General features: G+C 48.1%; 1 long non-coding RNA gene across 8 annotated transcripts; it reads right to left on the reverse strand.

Moving 5' to 3' along the window:
- Window positions 1-8,237: 8,237 nt before the first annotated feature.
- Window positions 8,238-18,806, reverse strand: LOC104838566. Of its 8 annotated transcripts, none has more exons than XR_775077.1 (7): window positions 18,438-18,806; window positions 18,169-18,281; window positions 17,543-17,667; window positions 16,447-16,519; window positions 12,103-14,775; window positions 11,812-11,982; window positions 8,238-9,484 (listed from the first exon to the last, which is right to left on the reverse strand). It is a non-coding gene; the product is annotated as an uncharacterized LOC104838566 (long non-coding RNA). The 8 variants fall into 8 exon arrangements; XR_775078.1 differs by lacking the exon at window positions 8,238-9,484 and adding an exon at window positions 9,493-9,796; XR_775080.1 differs by lacking the exon at window positions 8,238-9,484 and having other exon boundaries at window positions 9,803-11,982; window positions 12,103-12,254; window positions 14,722-14,775.
- Window positions 18,807-19,042: the final 236 nt, after the last annotated feature.

A 19,042-nucleotide genomic window follows, 5' to 3' on the forward strand; every position in this document is an offset into this window, starting at 1 on the left:
ACATCCTTTTGCCCATCTGCTGATCTGTTCTCCCTAGGACAACCCAGGCAGGTTTCTCTGGCTTGTTCACCAAACTTCCCCCATTTTAGCCATGATTTTGTCTGCTCATCTCTGTGCATCAGCACTCAGTCCTGGGAAGAGAAAGAGTATTGCTTTGGAAACACCCGAGCAGGGTGAGGTTCCCCGTGGACAGCCAACCTTGAAATCCAGCAGTGAAAGCCAGGGGATTAGGGGTGGCCTCGTCACTTGGCCCTCATGGCCAGCATGGCTGGCTGCTGAGCCGAACGCAAACAAGCCAAGAGGTAGATGTTGGCCTGGATGGAAACTAGTGCCTTTGAGCCCACCAAGGACCTGCTGAATGTCCCTTCTCCTTCCTCCTGCCAAATGACCACAGCTAGCGCTGCTCTCCAGGAAACCTCTGGAGCAGAGGGACTTACCTTTGACAGGAACAAGAAGATGTGGAGGTGCCAGGTGAGGCAAGAAAAAGGCAAAAAGAATGAAAGAGGGAAAGAGAAAGCTGGGAATGGAAGGCTTTTGTGATGAGAAGGGTGTGAAGGGCAGTGCCCCTCGTCTCCATGTACCCAAAGGGGCATGGCCTAGGGCAGAAGGTCTGTGGAGGCTCCATGTCCCCTGGCACAGAGGCCAGGCACTGCAAAGAATAGGTCCCCTCCAGTCCAGGTGAGTTTGGGGGGACACTGCCCAAGGGACTTCCATGCTCCTTGCCTCTGCTTTGAGGTAGGACTCTACATTTGAACTTATGAAGACAAGACCCAAATCTACGTCCAAGCATGGGAAGGGGCATGGCTTGTGCAGAAGGATTTTGCCCACAGGGCAGAGGGGACCGGAGGTCCGAGGGAAAGCAAGCAGAGTGTCAGAGAAAGCAGCAGCCAGAAGAGCCTGGAGAGAAGTGATGTGTTCATGAGTCAGTGTCGCAAGGTCTCAAACCTGCCCCAGAGCTGCTGCCCCCCTCCACTGCTGTTCTTTCTTCTTTCTTGTACATAATCCTGTTGTTCATCAGCATCCTTCTCTGTCTCACCTACTCCTCCTCGCCTCTAACTCTCCTCTGCTGGGCTAGTCTGCATGGTTTTCTTAAGAGCTAATGGAATAGAAACGGGCTAATATTGTCACTGTTCCTGCCATCACACTGCGTGTCACTGTCACGGCAAGCAAAGGCTATCAAACATTTCTATTTGTGAGCGCTGTATCGTGCCACCTCTTTCCTTGCTGCCCTGTCCCCTCAAAGCCATGGGCTCTGGGGTACCCAGGGAAACGCCCCCCATCCCAGGAAGGAGCTCCAATGCTCCCTTATGGCCCTGAACCTAAAGGCACCATCGCTCTGCTCTCAGGCCACTCCCATCGCTCTCCCCATCCCTTCTCTGTTTTCCTTTTCTTTTGCTTTATTCTCCAGCACTCATTGCCTCCTCTCCTCCCTTTCTCTTCGCTTCAGCACCCACATGCCCTGTGCAAAGCCCTGGTGCCCATGTCCTGGATGGGGCTCCTCTTGTGACAGCCAAAACCTTTTTCCTCTGCCCCAATATTGTACCTTAGGGTTCTCTTTCCAAAGCGATGTCAGTGGTGGTCCGATGCTGGGGCTGTTTTCTGCTCCCTGTGACACACACTGACTCGGCTCTGTGCTGGCTCGGGGAGACACCAACACTGAGATGCTTTCTCTCCTGTGGATCCAAGTAGCTGTCAGTCCCAAAAAGGTTGCAGTCCCCAGCCCCGCTCTCTCTGAGCTTTCTTAGGAGAGCTCTGGGAATCTGGGAGTGGAAATGGGGAGCAGGGACACCCTTTCATTTTGCTAAGAAACCCCAAGCCCATGGCACAGTGGGGTGAGCATCTCGTCTGAGAGCATCACAGGAGGGAGGGAGCTGGGACACAGGCCCACGTAGCTGCCCATGATCGTGTGCATTGGGATAAAACTGTCAGCTTGAACATCAGCCTGTCTAATAAAACCTGGTATTTTCCAAACACACTCCCTGCAGATGCTTGTTCTGTTTCTCCTGCTGGTGCAGTGCGAGCGCGGGTGCTGGGGTGGCTGAGGGGGTGCAGCTGCAGGCAGCGAGGCAGGAGCTCCCATCTCCTTCCCTGCACCCTGGCCTTGTACCCATCCCTTGCACAGGACCTGCCGGCAACGTCTGAGCCATTTTGTTGCTTTTTCCAACCTGGCTTCCTGTGCCATAGGCACAAACAGGCAAAGCAAACCCCAGCTCCTTTGCTTTGTGCTTCAGGGCAGGGCAATCTTCCCTGGTGGGACAGATCCTTGCTTTCACCCGCACCAGGAGATACTCTTTAAACCCCCTTTGTGTGTGGTCCCCCTCCTCCTCTTCCCCCCACAGAGGCCTCTGCCATGCTGAGCGCTCTGAGAGAAAAGCCATCCCTCCCCTCCACGCGGGGACCACGGTCCCCCTGGGCCCGGCACAAAGCCGGCTCCGATTCATACGTGGGGGCTCCAGCACAAAGCTCCGGGGAGAAGAAGGAGCTGTGGGCCCGGCAGCAAGCGCTGGCAGCCACGGGGCTGAGTCACGGCCGTGGGCCCACGCACGCCGGAGCAGGCACGCTGCCCCGTGACTCAGCCTCGCCGGCAACACCGTGCATGGCTCGCCCGCCTTGGCGGCAGGGTGGGCTGGCTGCACACAGGGATGTTCTGCACGGCGGCTGCTTCTCCTCCCGCCAGCATCATGCTCGCATCCAGCCTGACCTGGCTGCCACCTTGGGGAGAGCCCCACAGGGTTGTCCTGGCTGAGCCCTGCAGATGCTGGATGCGGCCTCTGTCCTCTCTCTGGTGGCAAAGGCACCCGCAGCCAGGCAGGAGCCGTGCTGCAAACCAGAGCCTGTGCACCACCCGGCTCTGGGTCCACAGTGGAGGGAAGGGGACTGGGGACCATGGCAGAAGGTTGGGGTCAAGACTGTGGAGGAGGGCACGGGGTTGGGGACCACTGCAAACAGCAGGGGCTCTCACCAGCCACCCAGTGAGAGGTGGATGGAGGCACCATCCCGTCGGAGGCTCGGGCTCACGCAAACTGCTTATTATAACCCTACTGCCTGGCCTGTCTGTCTGTCTGTCTTTCCAACTATCTGTCTCGCTCGCTAATCAAAGAAGGTTGTTCCAAGAAAGCTGGAAGAGGAGAAGGAATGTCTCACTTGGCCGTGGCTTCCTTTGGAAAGTCTGGAAAAACTGTGGCATCTCAAAGTGCGTGAAGGTCTGCCTGGCAAGGAGCACATTTTCCTTCCAAAGCTGCTGTAAAGATGTGAATCATGAGCCGGTAACGCTCCTGGCAGAACGAAAACTGATTCCACTGAGACGTGGTGCTGGCAGCGGCTCTGCTGTATCTCTTGGACGAAAAAGACAAACATTTATCTTAGAGACATCACTGGGGAAGAGCTGCCGGTGCTGCCGAGAGCCCGGCAGCAGCCGGATCCTGCCTGCGCCCCAGGGTGCTCCCACCAAGGGGATCCTCAAGCAGGTTTCCCAAAGGTCTCCCAAAGCCCAGCAGTGGCATAGTCAATATTCAAATACAAGCCAAGGGGTTTACGGTCCCCTTTGGTTGCCCTCCACCATCCCCTTTGGTTGCCCTCCACAACCTCAACCCCTTGGCAGCATCTCTGCATTTCAGGGATGAGAATATCCCATATCCCAGTGGCTTGTTTGCAATGTCGATTCAATTTCTGGGTTTTTATAGGCATCGCATTGCATATTGCAGGGAGAGACGAGGAGGGGGTGCCTGAGCAGATTAGTTTTTCTTGCTGTGAGCTTGAGGACAGAGCTTCTCATGGTGATGAGCCAAACTCCGCACCTCTGCAGCCGGAACTGTGCCGAACACATGCCTTTTGGTAGCAGCAACCACGCATGGGGAACGTGGGGATTCATTGCCCGTTTCATCAGAAAAGGATGTAAAATCTTTGGAAAGGTCTGCTGGGAGCCAGCGGGGAGCCCCGCTATTCCACTTGCAGCACAGTGGAGGTCTCCCTGTGCCACCATCTCCACCCAGCCTGTCCCTTGCTGTCCCCATGCACCCAACGCTGGGGCCAAAACCCCACCACACCTTGCCCCTGAAACGCCCCATGCTGCAATTGCAAGACCCCAGCAGACGTGGCATATTTATGAAGCCACTTGGTCCCTTCCCAGGTGGCCCCAAAATCTGCCCACCCGGCTGTCCACCACAGAGCTGAGGCTGCTGCCTTCCCTGCTGCACGCACCCCGCTGGCGGCAGCTTACCTGACCGGCTCAAGCCGCTGTTCATGGACCCCAGAGCAAACAAACCCCCCCTTCCATGCAAGTCCCTCCTTTTTGGGGACTTTGAAGCTTTCTGGAGCCCAGAGGGCACCCTGGCTCACACCATCCCGAGCCTTCAGGGCTGGGCTCAGATTTCATCACCACTTTGCTGCTTGGAGTCGGAAGAGTTTTAACATTAAGCATTGATGTGCAGCATGTGGCTTCAGGTCACGTCAGCCAAACAACCCCCCGCCTCAAGCCAGAGCACTACAGCCAGTTTATGTCTGTGGAGAGCCCCAAAATCAATACATTTTGTCCAAGACACATGTGCAGGACACTGAATCAGGAGTGCAAGTAAAGCTACGTCCTGAAGAGTGTGCAGGTGCTTTGGGGACACTTCCCTTGGTTGATACCCATGGGAGGAGGATAGCCCATTTGCAGGCTGCAAAGGGGTTTGCACATGACATCGGCTCTTCCCGGTGGAGACAGGGCGAAGGATGGGGAGCAAGCCCCACCGCTGGAGATGCCTGCCTTGGGAAGAGCCTCGGCCTGGGGACCAGTGATGCCCCAAAATATCGGCCACTTGAGAGAGATGGGAAAAGCCTGGATATTGGTCCCAACAGGTCACTGTTTAATTTAGCATGCCTGGGTGACATTCAGGGCAAGAGGTAGAGGAGCCAGGGCAGCCCGGAGCCCTGGGAAGGTTATTTTCACTCTGTGGGGTGTCCAGCAAACATAACCCCTGCAAAATGGGGGGATGGAAAGGAAGAGGTAGGATGAGAGGATGGAAATGGAAGAGGTAGGAGGGAGGTGGGTGGTGGGCCAGGACCTGGGGGTGTCCCTTGAAGCAGAGGAGAGGCCGGAGGGGTTGCAGGGTACTCGCATGCTGCTTTCTCGCGGCCAAGAGCCTGTGCAGCACGGGAGGCAGTTCAGTGCTATGTTATGGTGAATTCCCATGCAATTATTCTATATATGCCCAGCACTCCTGCACAGGTTGGCTGCTGCTTTTCTAACGTGTTCATTAGTGGTCATTTAATTACAGGATGCAAAAATGAGCTGTTCCAAAGTACCAATATACATATGCAAAACATGCAATGAGCAATTAGTGCTACTAATGAGAGAGGGAGTCGTGGTAGCAACAACAGGAAAAATACAGCAGTGTCCCAGCAAACCTGCGATCTGACCTAGCTCAGCCAGCCTGCTGTGACCTGGAATTATCCCAGTGGCCTTTTGGGACACAGGGATTGAAAATGAAACACAGGTGGGTGAGCTGATGGCAAGCAGCTATTTCCTACCCATGAGAGCGACAAGGGGTGTCCGAAACTACCCCATATTCACAGCAAAAGCTGTCAGAGGGGACAGGACAGGATGAGACAGGGGTGCCGGCACAACTACCGCTTCAACTCTGAATCTAAATTCAGCAGGACAGGGAAGTCCCTTGCTTCCCGGCAACTCTCCGGTGCTGTTTGCCTGGAGATGGGAATTAATGGGGTTGAGCATAGGAACCGAGGGCTCCTGGGGACGGGGAATGCTGCCGGGTGCTTCCCTGTAGCTGTGATTAATTGTTGTTAATATTAAATTCAGCACTTTTATGGAGGATGGAGAAGTGTTTAGGCAGAAGCCCAGCTCCTGTCCTACCTGTCATTAAAAACCATTGCAATTAAGCCATAGTGGAAGGAAATACGAATAAACACATCCTTTGTAAGTGGCTTCAGCTTTCCACGGACATCTGTGTCCCACCGTTTCCTCTTCGGCTGACTGAGCTGCTTCTGTTTTCCCTCTTCCCACGACCTGTACTTTGCTTTTTCTCCTTAATCTTGCCTGCAGCTCCTGATGGCCGGGGCTCAAGCAGGGAGGAAAGGAGCCCCAGCTGCCTCTGACCCACTGCAACCCATGGAAACTTCGTGCCTGCTGCAGCTGCAGCCCCAGCCCCAGGCCAAACTCAAGGCTGGGCTCTGGTTTCTTGCTCACCTAGTTGGTCCCTGATGCTCTTTTCACTCTTTTGCTCATTTGCAGCCAGCACTTGGGCAGGGTGCAAGCTGTAGCTAGTCGAAGCGAAATGCTAAAGCTCTGCCAGGGAGGGGATTTGTCAGCAAAGCCAGGTACATGAGCACAGTGCACCCCAGTAAAATCATTAGCAGAGCACAGAGAGGCTCCTCAACCCACCAGGCTGCCAGGTGCGGGGTGCTCTCGGTACCTGCTCATGCTGTGATGAGAGATGTTGGGACTTGGGCACATGCAGGAGAGGTGCCCAGGTCCCTGCTGGCACTGTGAAGCCAGGCGGTCCCTCCGGCTTGGCCCCATCGTCTCCATCAGCCGGAGGAGCACAGCACAGCCAGGAGGTGCCACCAGACCTCGAATCCCCCAGGGACACTGGGAATGGGCGGTGCCGCAGCACACCATGCTTGCCGGCACCCCCAGACAAAACATTCCAACCTGCTTCAACAAATCTTTTTGTCACATTCAGGCAGAAAACTGAAGAGTTTTAGAAAATGTGAAGAAGCGTTTAGAAACTCTGGGGGTGCTTGCAGAGCCCCCCTCCTCTCCATTGGCAGAAATCTGAACGCCTGGTGCTTTCTGCTTGATGAAGGGTTGCTACTGTCCCGATATAAAGCATTTAACAACTTGTTCCCACCTTGCAGCAGATGTGGATGGGATTTTCAGCAGTTGAGACCTGCTCCTGCTTAAGTTAATGGTGACTGGCCTCAGCCAAACACTCCTAAAGAGCCAGCCGCGGCTATCAACCCCACACGGCCCAGTGCAGCCCCAAGGTCTGTGGCAGAGCCGTACTGACAAGCGCGATCATGGGACAAAGCAGAACACGGGGGGAGTTTATTGCATCCCAGGACAGGGTTCTCCCCTGGTTTATTCTGACTGCGGTTCTCCCTGGCGAAGGACAAGGCAGGATGCCACAGGGCAGGGTGCGGGGCCGGTGGTGATGGGTCAGCCTTCGCCAGAGGACACCGAGAGGAGCCACGCCAGTGGGGGCCGAAGGGGGACCCTCCTCCAGCTCTCCCCAGTGACTGGCAGGACTGCAACACAGCCAGAAGCCACGGTTAAAACCTAGGGAATGCCAGGAGACACAGGTCGGGGCAGCAGCAACATAGAGCCAGGTATGCCATGCCATGGCAGGTTAGAAACAGTGTGGCCAGCGTCCCGGTCCCTTCCACAGCAGGTCCTTAAAGCCCTGACATTGCCTGGGGAAAGGCAAAAAAAAACAGGATAAGACTTAGGGTGATGGATTTGGAGATAAAGACGGGCAGCGAGGGAAAACAAACCCTGCGGCAAGTAAGACACCAGTGCCAGGAATACGATGTTAAATATTTTGGACCTACTGTAATAAAGATTGTGCAAAAAGTGTCCTGAGAGCCGAAGCTGGCTTTTCAGAGCCATGAAGGACGCTGGTAGATTCGCACAGGGGAGGGATGGACGAGGAGGGATGGGGGAGCACCAGGTGTGCCTAAATTCGGGTAGATCTGGGACTCTGGCAATGGCAGAGCCTGACAGGCTGGCGACACAGCAGGTGGTGATGGCCCAGCAACGGGTCTGGGACAAAATGGGAATGGGGGATTGCGGGAATGCCCTGGCTTCACCTGGCACTGGATGGGAAAGAGCGTTGGCAATGGTCCCCGCACTGGACCAGGGCTCCGGCCACATCCCCGGGCTCTGCCGCTGTGGCAGAGAAGGAAAAGACTTTTGCCAGGACCGCAGTCCTGATGAACGACTTTTTTTTTCCCCATTGCTTGCAAACATCGTCATCTTGTATATAAACACAAAATGCCAAAATGTGAGTCAGCTTAATGGCAGTTTGGCTTCTGCACAGAACCAAGCTGATAAACGGCAGAACTACAGTTTGCAGAGGTGATTTATTCCTGTTTCAGGGGGTTTCAACAAGTCACTTCATGGCAGGTAGAATGTACTCCCATAATATAAAAAAAAATAATTAAAAAATAAAATAAATTTTAGAAAAATTATTAAAAAACCATTTTTTTTCAATTACTTGCTTCCCATTGATGAGGGGAAACCTTTCAGTCTCAGTTACTTTTTTGGCTTTGATATACATTAAAGAGTAGAAAGAAATGCAGACAATATTCTCCTATGAGCAGTAGATTCAAACTATATAAAGGTGGGGGTTTTTTTAAATAGCTGCTAAATAAGTTTTGTGGCCCAATGCTGCGATCCAGCACAACAAAAGATGCTATTCACATGAGGGAGCAGATCTGAGACTGCCTCAGGAACCCTAATTCCTGAATTTCTCAGCTTTTTTTTTCCTAACATAAAGAATCTCAATGAGCCAATTATGGAGATCTTGACATAATGTCATTTTTTCAGCAACAAATGCTACAGTTTAAATTCCACTCTGTAAACATTCAGGCATGTACTTATATCTACATGTGTAAATAATCCCATGCAGGTCAGCAAAACTAACCACGTATATAAAGTTAAGTGCATGTAAAAAGTGTCTGTAGGATTCAGGCCAGTGATTGCAAAACAGTTTAAACTATAATCCTCCATTTTCATTAGTTTCTTAAAAAACTTCTGCTGTAGGCTTGAAATTCTTCCTGTTTTGTTGAGCCAAAGGTGATTTTTCTCCCCAGGCAGTCTGAGCAAAAACTCTCCTGCTGTTTTTAAGTTGTTAGGCTTCAAAAATCACATTTCCCAATAAGGACATTCTGCCCTTTTAATTTAGAGAGTTCAACATTGACATCTATTGTGTAAATAAAGCTAATTAAAGACAGTTACTATTTGCTATATATAAAGTCCTCCAACACCACAGTCGGTAGATTTGGCTGCTTTTGCTAAGTAAAGCAGTATCTGTAGGCACTGGGAGCATCCTTTATTACTATAAACGGGGTGTTAATTTTTCAGCCTAATATATAATTTAAATAAGACCTCAGCCCCAAAACTCTATACGTTCATCCTCTTCTAGAATGCTGAGCGGCACAGAAGTGGTGGGCTCCCGGCTTTAGCTCTGTTCTCTCGAAGACAGAGACATCCACCCATGAACAGTGCTAAATCACTGCTGCCATGCCTTGCTTCACTGGGAAAATCAAGGCAGTGACTGGGCGTTGCTGAAGTTTCTGTGGTTAATGAAGCACGCTGCTTGTTTAGGGGAAGCAGGTGGGTTGCGGGCTGGTTTGCATCCTGGCTGAGGTTAGGAAGATGATAACCTCTCCGAGAGCCCTGCCCGCATTTCTGGCTTGTAAGAAGAAGTTTGAGGCTGTAGCAAAGTGATGAACTCGGTGCCTCCCAGTCTAAGCAGCCAGGCTGTGAAGGTACGACAGGGCAGGATGAAAACCTGGTTAAAAATCGACACACCTCCAGTCAAGACAAACTGCCTCTAAAGGAATATGGCATGTGCCTTGAGTTTGAACCGAACACAACAAGAAAAGGAAGCAAGAGATCCAGATTAAGGGCAAATCCTTCATTAAGAGCTTAAATGGTCCAGATGAAAAATAAAACATGGCAAGCATTACTTGGGTTATAATAAAATGGGATTTAATAAATATGCATTACGACCATGAAAGGGGAACAGAATATTTCCCCTGCTGTTCCACAGAGCCAAAGCTGAGGAAGGAACTGAAATGAGAACAGTAAAAGAGGAGAAATGAGCAGATGGGAAAAAGCCACTTACTTAGCACAACAAATTTGCTTCTCAGCCCCCACTTTCCCGGTTTATGGCCAGAGCCTTTTCTCTCTCTACGGCCACTTGTCTTTGCCTCCCGAAACCACTGCAGGGATTCGCAGGAGCGTGTAACGTCCTTTGGCAGTCCTTGCAGAGGACCAGGCTGTCTGGGTTTGAGACACTGAGCCCTCGAGGGAAGCGCGAGCACAGGCGGTGAGCACCGCATGTTTGCCACACACCAGTGCAATGGTACATCTGCTGCTGTGCGGCATGCCCTGTCATTACAGGGGAGAGGGGAGGTTGTTCTTGCTACCTTGCAGAAACATTAGCTGAAGATGGTGGAATATTTTTTTTTATATATTTTCAGCCATGCTTCAGCTTTGTAGCTTATTCAGGATCGGGTTCTCCAGGCACCCAGGAGTTTAAAATTAATAACTGAGATGTTTTGGCTAGACACGTAGAACACACAACCTGCTTGTTGTTTGTTTGGACTGAAGAAATACTGAGAGGCATTTTCAGCTCCTTGTTTTGTTTTCTAAGTGTTCTAGGAAATAATTTACCAAATTGACAGACAATATGTGGGACAGTTTCAGGCGTACAGTGACAAGATGGGGTCACACATAGTAGCACAGCAGCCAACTCAGTCTACACCAAATTCCCTTTCAGAGGTATCCTTCAGTAAATAACTCGGCTGTCTAAATCTATCAAAACACAAAATCTGAGCAGTTCTCTCAGGTACAAATCATGCAAAGCCTCCGAAAGCTGCAGCCTGGAGGAAACCTTTGGTGGGAAATTACCAAAAATCCAGTGATGGGTTATGTTTTTTCCTGACTGTCATTAAGAGTTTAGTGCGTGCCACGAAGCACGAGGGTTAGTTGATTTTTGCTTATCGAGTGTGACTGTCAGAACTCCCATTACCCAATTCAAGCAGGTTCCTGGTTTATAAAAGGATTAGAGCCCCATTCCTAAATCTTGATTGCATCTAGCCAATAATTGCTGGATTGAATTGGATTTCTCCCGCGACAACCTTTCATTGCATGCTATATGCCACTTTGTTTTGCCCCTAACTCACCTTTTTAACAAATATTTGCTGTGTTTTCAGTACCCCGGGGCTGGTATTTGTCCTTCACTGCAGAAGCGTGCACTTTCTCTTACCTCAATCAAAAGGTACCGAATGTATTTGTCTACTCCACAAAGAGCAGAACTCAGACCTGAGTGACTTCACATTTTATTTCCATAATATACCACAGTTGTCAGGGCAGCAACATAGGTAAAAATGACTAGGAGATGTGATAACCATCTCTGCCAAAGTGTTATGTATTAGTGTTTTCAGCAACATTTTCTTCCCATCTTGTTCCCTGGAAACAGAACTGGGTGCGTGGCAGAAACATGCATTCATGCTCAGCTTTAAACATGATTGTTTGGAAGCTGTTTGCTGCTATTTTGCACTCACGGACCATCAATAGCCCAGCAAAAGTCCTGAATACTCAGCTAGCATCAAGCACTCCATGGATATTATTTAAGAATGTCAAAATGCTAAAATTAATGTTGCCTTTTGTAATTTTTAAGTACTTGATTCTGAAGCCCCAGCAATAATCTTTTACTGTAGCCTTTTCTTTGTGCAGTGTAAATAAAACCTTTAAGTTATAAAGTGTGAAGTGCAGCAGCGACCAGTTTAGAATTAAATCAGTTTTTAATCAACACAAAAGCTAAATATATCACCTAGCAGTAGAATCAGTGGACTGCGTTGGGCCACCCCAATTGCAGTCACCACACTAACATACCAGGGGTCAAATTACTCTGTATAATTTGTTCTTCTCTAATCAAAGGCTTAATCCTATGACCACAGCAATAAATTGAAATAATGACTGGTTCCTGTGTTTGCAGTCAGAAGCATACTCTTTCTGGGCTTATAGAACACAAGTGTGTAGAAACCCTCTTAAATACAAACTAAAAATCGATATAATACTTTTTCAATGCCTTCCACTTCACACTTGCCACATCATTGCTGAACTGCTCTGATATATCTGCTCCAGTTGGGAGTAGTGGAGGTCATCTATATTCCTAGACAGCATGGGAGTTGCAGCCATGCAGGTGAAATCCCAGGTATAGCCAAGAAGAATGCTCTTTTCTACCCTTTCTGAGGAAAAGAAAAAAAAAAAAAGAAAATCACCAAAAAGCCAGTATTACTGAGTTGGGTTATTTTTTAAAATTATTCTGGCACCCACAGCACAGAATAACAGATTTGTAGTTAAAATACATTGTGACAGCCTGAGCCAGGGGATGAGAAAGTGAATCTATTCCGGGATGTGGTTGGGAACGCTCTGTTACTCTCCAAGCGAATGCTCAGCTCAGGCGGCGATGGCTGTCCCCATCTCCGTTCCCAGCTCAGCAGCACTCGGGGTCACCTTTCTGTCGCAGATCAAGAGAGACAAGGGATCAAGTCACAGAAATGCCACAGCAATTCTCTTCTCCCCAGAAACCCAAATTTAAAAAGCGCTTGGTGCACACATAGCAAATGTTTCACTAAGTTTCACATCGTGTAATTCCCTGCAGCACTTACAGTCCCCCAGCTAGGGTTTTCTGTGGATTTGCAGCAGGTCTTTCTTCCAAACCTGCAGCATGTGCACCAGATGATTGCATAAGCCTGTAATTGTGCTGGTAAAGTCTCATCCCCACCTCTTTTTGGTTGAATAATCCAAAACACTAAATATAAAATGTGTTGCAATTTGCAACTGCAGTGTTGCAAAAATCAGAAAATGGTAAAATTGTGTGTTGCAACATTCATACCCATTGCAGAAATGACAATTTTTCCAACTCTATCGTTTCCTCCATAGTACTGCAGGAAAATCCCGTATGAAGTGTCACCCTAGGAGGAAACTTGCCTGCAAGGTTATACGAATAGATTAGGCTAGTTTAGCTCTGAATAGTTAGACTAGTTTAGAATAATTTCATTCTGAGGGTTCTTTTGCTGCTCCCATAAAAGAGAACTCCCCTATCCATCAGGATCTTCCCACAGAAACTGTGCTATGAAGACAGGATGTCTAAATAACTGAGCTGTGAGAATAGAAAAATTTTCTGTTTCTCTATACTGTTGGCTTCAAAACCTTATTTTGCAAGATCATGTAAGTATGATGTTACACAGGTAAAGGAGCATGTACAAGATCTTCACAGCTAGAGGGGAGCAGGTCACGTTGCAGCACAGAAGAACAGCATGTGGGCATCCAGCCCTTCCTTCAGAGGAGATGGAGGAAAAGTTTCCAGAGGATGTAAAATACATCTGGACTTTCTCTAAGGCAAAGGGTTTTTTTCCTCCCAGGCCAGTAATAGCTGCACATCTCATCTGCTCAGGGTTTGAAAGGCGTTACTGGTTTTGCCCGTCAGAATGGCCTGCTCTTTATGGAAGGTAAAGCCAGTTCAGAAGACTTCTCATCGAAGCGCCAGCAGCAGTCATTTGCTTGGAGCAGGAAGAACATGAGACTGTCCTGCACCACACATGAAGGACCACTCATGGGAAGGTGGCACACAACAAGCATCTGCTTGGCAGCCCCCTGAAACTTTATTTTTAATGGGCGTCCTTTTGTACAATGCTAAAAATTACTGATGCTACATCTGCAAGATAAAAAACTGAACAACTTGAGAAGGGGAGAACGGGCAAGTTAACACTATGATTATTTTTCTCCTTCTTGGCCTGACTTGGAACCACAGAAACTCCTCCCTAATTTATATCACATAGGGACTATTTTTACATGCCTTTTCACTGCCTTCCACCTACTCACAAAAGTCCTGCTGATGACTTTACAGTGTCACTTCCCACTATTTGACTGCAACTGTTGGTCATTTTCACTGTTTTTTGCTATTTTATGCTGGGCTATAAAGTGGAGTCGCAGCATGGCAGCGAGAGTGATTCAACTCTACTTTGGGAATCCTGGATGAGCACCGCTGTAGCTGATCTCCAGTCAGTGTTTTATAGCTTCTATCCTGTCTTCTTGCCATCAGTTCTTAATGGCTTAAGACTTTGCTTTAGCCTGGTTGTAGCCTAATAGCCTTGTCTCCCTAATTTGAATGTCCTGAGAAGCTGCAAGTAGATGGAGTGGGAACTTGATGCTGGGCTAGTCTAGGTGACATCAGTGACTGCCACTGGTAAAGCCCTTCTCTTGCTGTGCTGTTTATTCCTTGGTTCTTCCATGCCCAGACAGCCCCATTCATAGCAAGCTTAACAGCCTTTTTTCACCCCCACTTTTTTTTTTTTTTTTTTTAATTAAAAAGCAGAGTGTCATGCAAGTTTCTCCACCAAGTGTTCGTAGTTATGAAAGCACGTTAGATGTGGCTGTATTTGCAGACAACAGCGGTACTTCCTTTCTTCGGAAACAGAGCAAGTTTCTATTTCAGGCTTTGCTGACTCAAGGGTGAGGTACCCGAGCTGATTCAGCAGCTTGGCAAGCCAGGAGAACTTTTGGTTATGAATGGAATAAGCAATAAATTTTAAGTTTGTCTTCATCTTACAGAAATGTATGTTTGAGTGAAACCACCTCCTGGTGGCACACATTTTGCCAAGTAAGTGGTATAGTCTGCATTGCTTTCAGTGTAGAAGACCACTCGAATGAGACAACCATAAAGCCTGCAAGAAAAATCCTAGTCCTATGGGAGCCAGTGATTCCCACTCAGCTGGGCCAGGTTTTATCCTCCCTCTTGAGGTCCCAGTCACATAAAAAGATCTTCTACTGCTTACTCGCTTATTTTATCTGTGCATCTCATCTGGGATATGAAATCGTGTCAGTAATATGAATAATTTCAGCTGCAACTTCGGAAGGGTGAAAATACAGAACACAAAACCAACCTGGCTACCCCAAGGAAGTGAGAAGAATGCACCACTTACCCAGCATCCGTGGCTTCATATGGAAAAGATATCAAAGGTAATCTTGGTGCTCTTCTTTTATGAAAAAGTGAAATAAGCATTGTGATACTTTTCCAATTTTAAAAACCATGGAGGGGTAACAATCTTCCAAAATATTTTCTAATGTTTAGCTGTTAGTTTGTGAACAGAAGTCAGAAAAGCTGGGGTTTTTTTTAAAAATCCATAACATAAGTTCTTTCATCTAGAGGTTATCAGGATTCAAAACAAAGCTCATAATGAATGCTGCACACATCAGCAAGGATGCAGATGCAGAAGTTTGCCAGAAAGTGAGATCCTGCTATTTATTAAGGTAAGAAAGTAGGAATGGAGCATCTGGCCTGTCTCCCCTGAGCCTTTCTGTCTGTGGATACACAAAACAGGTTTTAACACATTTCCTCCAGTATTTATGCTGTTCCAGAGCCAGACAGGATCAGTAGTCTCATCCATGGCATCCATGATGCCTTTTCTTTCAGGCTATAAGTTTTCCTTTGACAGTATACAATAAAAGCCACAAACTTCTAAATAGCACTCCTCCTCCCCGTCTACACCAATTATATTGGCATTAATATACGCTGTTGTTCTAGCCAGCAGTTCCCATGTCATATTCTTCTGCCTCATGAAGGCGGTTTGTGAAGTCTAAAAAAGCATCATGTGGGTTGTCACATTTCAGAACCCCCCCTAAATAGTTTCGCACAGCTCCATCAGATAAGCGGTGAAGCACAATATTATGAACATCAAACAAAAGCTAATCATTAGAGCTGACAAAGCTGTGCCTCTGAGAAGGGAAGTAAATTCAATTCTATAGACTAAATATGTATATTTAGCAGCATGAAGTTAAAAGAAATGGGCAAGTAGGATACGCATTTGCTCAGCTATTGCTCTGTAAAATATTTCCTCTAACTCGGTCTCTGAGAAAGGAAACCAGTCACAGAGTACTTTGGAAGGGCAGTCAGAGTTCTCTGCAGGAAAACAGCACAACCCAGAACTACCAGACACTAAAATGAACCTGGGACTCAAAGTCAATACTGTGTGGTAGCTCCCAGCTCTACCAAGATGTGCTAACTATTGTTGCTAAGAAAGTGACCAAGAGGAAGCATCTTCCTTAAAGGATGCTACAAACATTACCCACACAGATGCTGCCTTGGAAGGACACGCTGGCTGTATTATATTCCATGGGGTTAAACTCCTCCTGGATAAAAACAAATCAGAGTGCAGGGCAAGAAATAACAGATACAAATTCAAACCACTTCTTGCCCTCTAAGACAAATTTTACTCAGGCTTGAAATAAATACAAGCATCATTGTTGTTTACTGCTTACATGTATTTAATCTGCTTCTTGAATTCAACAGAGAAAAATCTTCACTATAAAAGCAAAGTGAAAGAATACTGTCCATGACATAACACTCGATTTAAAAAATTCAGTCTTTTGGGAGGCAGCACGAGGTCTTTCCCAGCCAGGACAGAGCTAACAAAAGTGAATAGAAGGTAACTGTTCTCCCTACTGCACACACAGTGTATGTTTCCACGGAACTTGATAATGACAGAGGAAGCTGGGGAATGGCTGGGCTGGTGAGTGTTGGGTGACTGTTTCACCCAAAAGATCAAGAGCAGAAGCAGGATGGGAGTCTACGAGTAACAAAACTAGTGGGAGCTTCCTCGGGGGAGCAAGGATTCTGAACAACCTTGAAATCATGATCTGAAGCTTACCAAAGGAGGATTTTCACAAGTCAGATGCCTTCTTCGGTCCCACTTCACTGTCCTTCGAACCAGTGAACAAAAGCTGGGAAAGAGGAGACTGCTTCATTAGCGGAGATCAAAAGCAGGCTCTGACTAGTAGCCAGACAAAGTTTGGGATCATGTGGGTCACTCATTTAAAACTTGTGATGTGGCCAGTATCTTTGATGTGATTCTGTTTATTCTAAGAGCATACAAAGTCCCACTTTATTGAGCACAGGGGGAACAACACACACTTCTCTTGCTTCTCAGTCTGAGCTTTGCTTCTGCTTGCCCTCTGTCTCCTGCACACACATACGTCCATGCCCAAAGTGTCAGTCTCTTCCGTGTGCATGCAGAGAAAAATGCATATAAGCAGCCTCTCTCCTCTGACTGTGTGAGCACACTCGCGCATGTGAACCCTCTCTGTGCAGCATACATGCACCTGAACCACCTCCTTCTGCGCACTCACTTACTGCTGTACGCACACAAACCGCAGCCTAACAGTTTTATTTTGCATGAAGGTATGATCCCGTATCTATCTTCATTTTAGATGAAAATTTAATTAAAGTCTACCCAAGCAAGTTTCAGTAGTAAATATCAGTTTGAAGGGCCTCAACTTTTACTATGCTCTAGCCAAACAACATTTTAATTATTTACCACCTATGCACTCTTAATCACCCTGGGCAAAAGGAACCGAATGAAAGCATGGCTTTGTTGATACCAGAGGGAAAGCTCGCATCTTCAACTGGAGAAAAATGTACCCTGGTGTTCTTTTCAATGACATCCTGATTTACTTAGAAATTATGAGGGCTTAAATTATTTCTTGTTTCCCCCTCCATATTTTAGCTCTTTTTAGTTTCTACCCTTTTCAGAGGGGTGTTAAGGAAATGTGGCTGACCCAGACTGGCAGTTGAGTAAGGATATCAAAAGCAATAACAATAAGCCAATACTATCACAATGCAAGGCTAAAAAAATTTAGGCTGGAATTTCAGTACCTCTTACATCTCAAAGTTCAAATCACCCAGTCTCTACAACAACATAAATCTTACAGGTTTACATAACAAAGTTAAAAACACAGGTGTTTTACCTTAAATTCTTTGCCATTGAGGTAAAAAACTTTTTTCCTTTTTTCCACCAAACTTCTACAATATCTTTGAAACCTTGGAAGTTGTCGTATTTATTTAATCCTGCAGATTAAATAGATTCATCATCCTTTATGAAGTAAAAAGGTAACTTAAAGTACATTTAGGTGAATCAATAAAAAGGTTGCAAAGAAGTCCTAGTAAATTTATCAATTAATAGCCAAGCCCAGGAGGCCATCCTTCCATTCTGCTCTGTCAGCTAAGGGATTTCTTTCTTCCTAACAATGTTTATGTAAGAGTAGCCTGGTAAGCAGCACTCGCTGTAAAATATTGATCAGCCAAGACATTAGTTGGAATTCGAGAGATGGCTATGTCATAGCAAAACCAAAACAATTATCACTATTGATTGGTCTTTTTTATTATAGATTATTTTGGTATTTGAGTACGTGAGGAAATACAAATTTCTTCAAAATAATAATAAAACAACCACATTTTACAGCATGGTTACTGCACAATAAGTAATATCTTTACAAAGGAAATGGAAAAAAATACAGGTTTCAGTTCCAGTAACCGTGTGGCCACATATTTGCTATTACTATTTAAAAAAAAAAAAAAAAAGGGTAAATTTTACTGAATGGCCCCGTCTTCAGAGGATAAGGGGCTCACTGCTGGGTAAGAAGCGCCGCTGAAGGAAGGTCCGCTGGAGTCGAGTGCTTTGCAGGCAGCCAGCTGGGAAAGGCTCACCTGGAAAACAGTAAATGGGATTTAGGGAAGCAGGAGGCACAGCAGGGCCCAGGCCGCTGCCGAAAGCAAGCGGACAAGCAGCAGAGCAGGGGCTGGGGGGCAGGGAGGGAGCGGGATGGGGAGAAGCTGGTGGGACCGAGCATTTGGGAACATCACCTGTGAGCAAGGGTGAGGGATGGGGAGCTGGGAAGAGGAGGGGAAGGAGCTGAAGCAAGCGCAGAGAGAAACTCTGCCGAAGGAAGGAGAGATACGGGCCGCCTGGGGAGGAAGAGATAATGAAATTGAGGGAGCGGTGCAGGCGAGATAGCGTCAGTTATAAACAAGCGAAGAAAGAGGAGAAAAATAAGCCAGCAAGTCCGGCAGGCTGCCGGGATGCGGAAAGGTTGAGTTGTTTGCTGAAGTGCATGTTGTTCGCGCATGGCAAATGTCAGCCGTGCCGACGGCGGCCTTTCCCCCCCAGCCCCCCGCGAACAAACACGGCGCTAAAGGCGCCGGTGGGACCCGCCGGCAGGCCACCCATCGCCGGCGGGGCGGGCGGCCGCGGGGGCAGCGCACGGCGAGAGGCCGGGCCGCGGCGGAGGGACGGGACGGGACACGGACACCCTGAGGGACCCGCCCGGCTCCAGCCGCCGGTAACCCCGCGCCGTCCCGTCCCTGTCAGCCCTCCCCGCCCGCTACCGGCGAGGAGCGGCCGCGGCGAGGGGGGGGCGTCGCTGCCTCACGGAGGGGATAAGACGTCTCCCCCCGCCCCCCCGGGCCCG

The sequence above is a fragment of the Haliaeetus leucocephalus genome, unplaced genomic scaffold, assembly GCF_000737465.1.
Source record: "Haliaeetus leucocephalus isolate CR32 unplaced genomic scaffold, Haliaeetus_leucocephalus-4.0 Scaffold636, whole genome shotgun sequence".
Lineage (NCBI taxonomy): Eukaryota > Metazoa > Chordata > Aves > Accipitriformes > Accipitridae > Haliaeetus > Haliaeetus leucocephalus.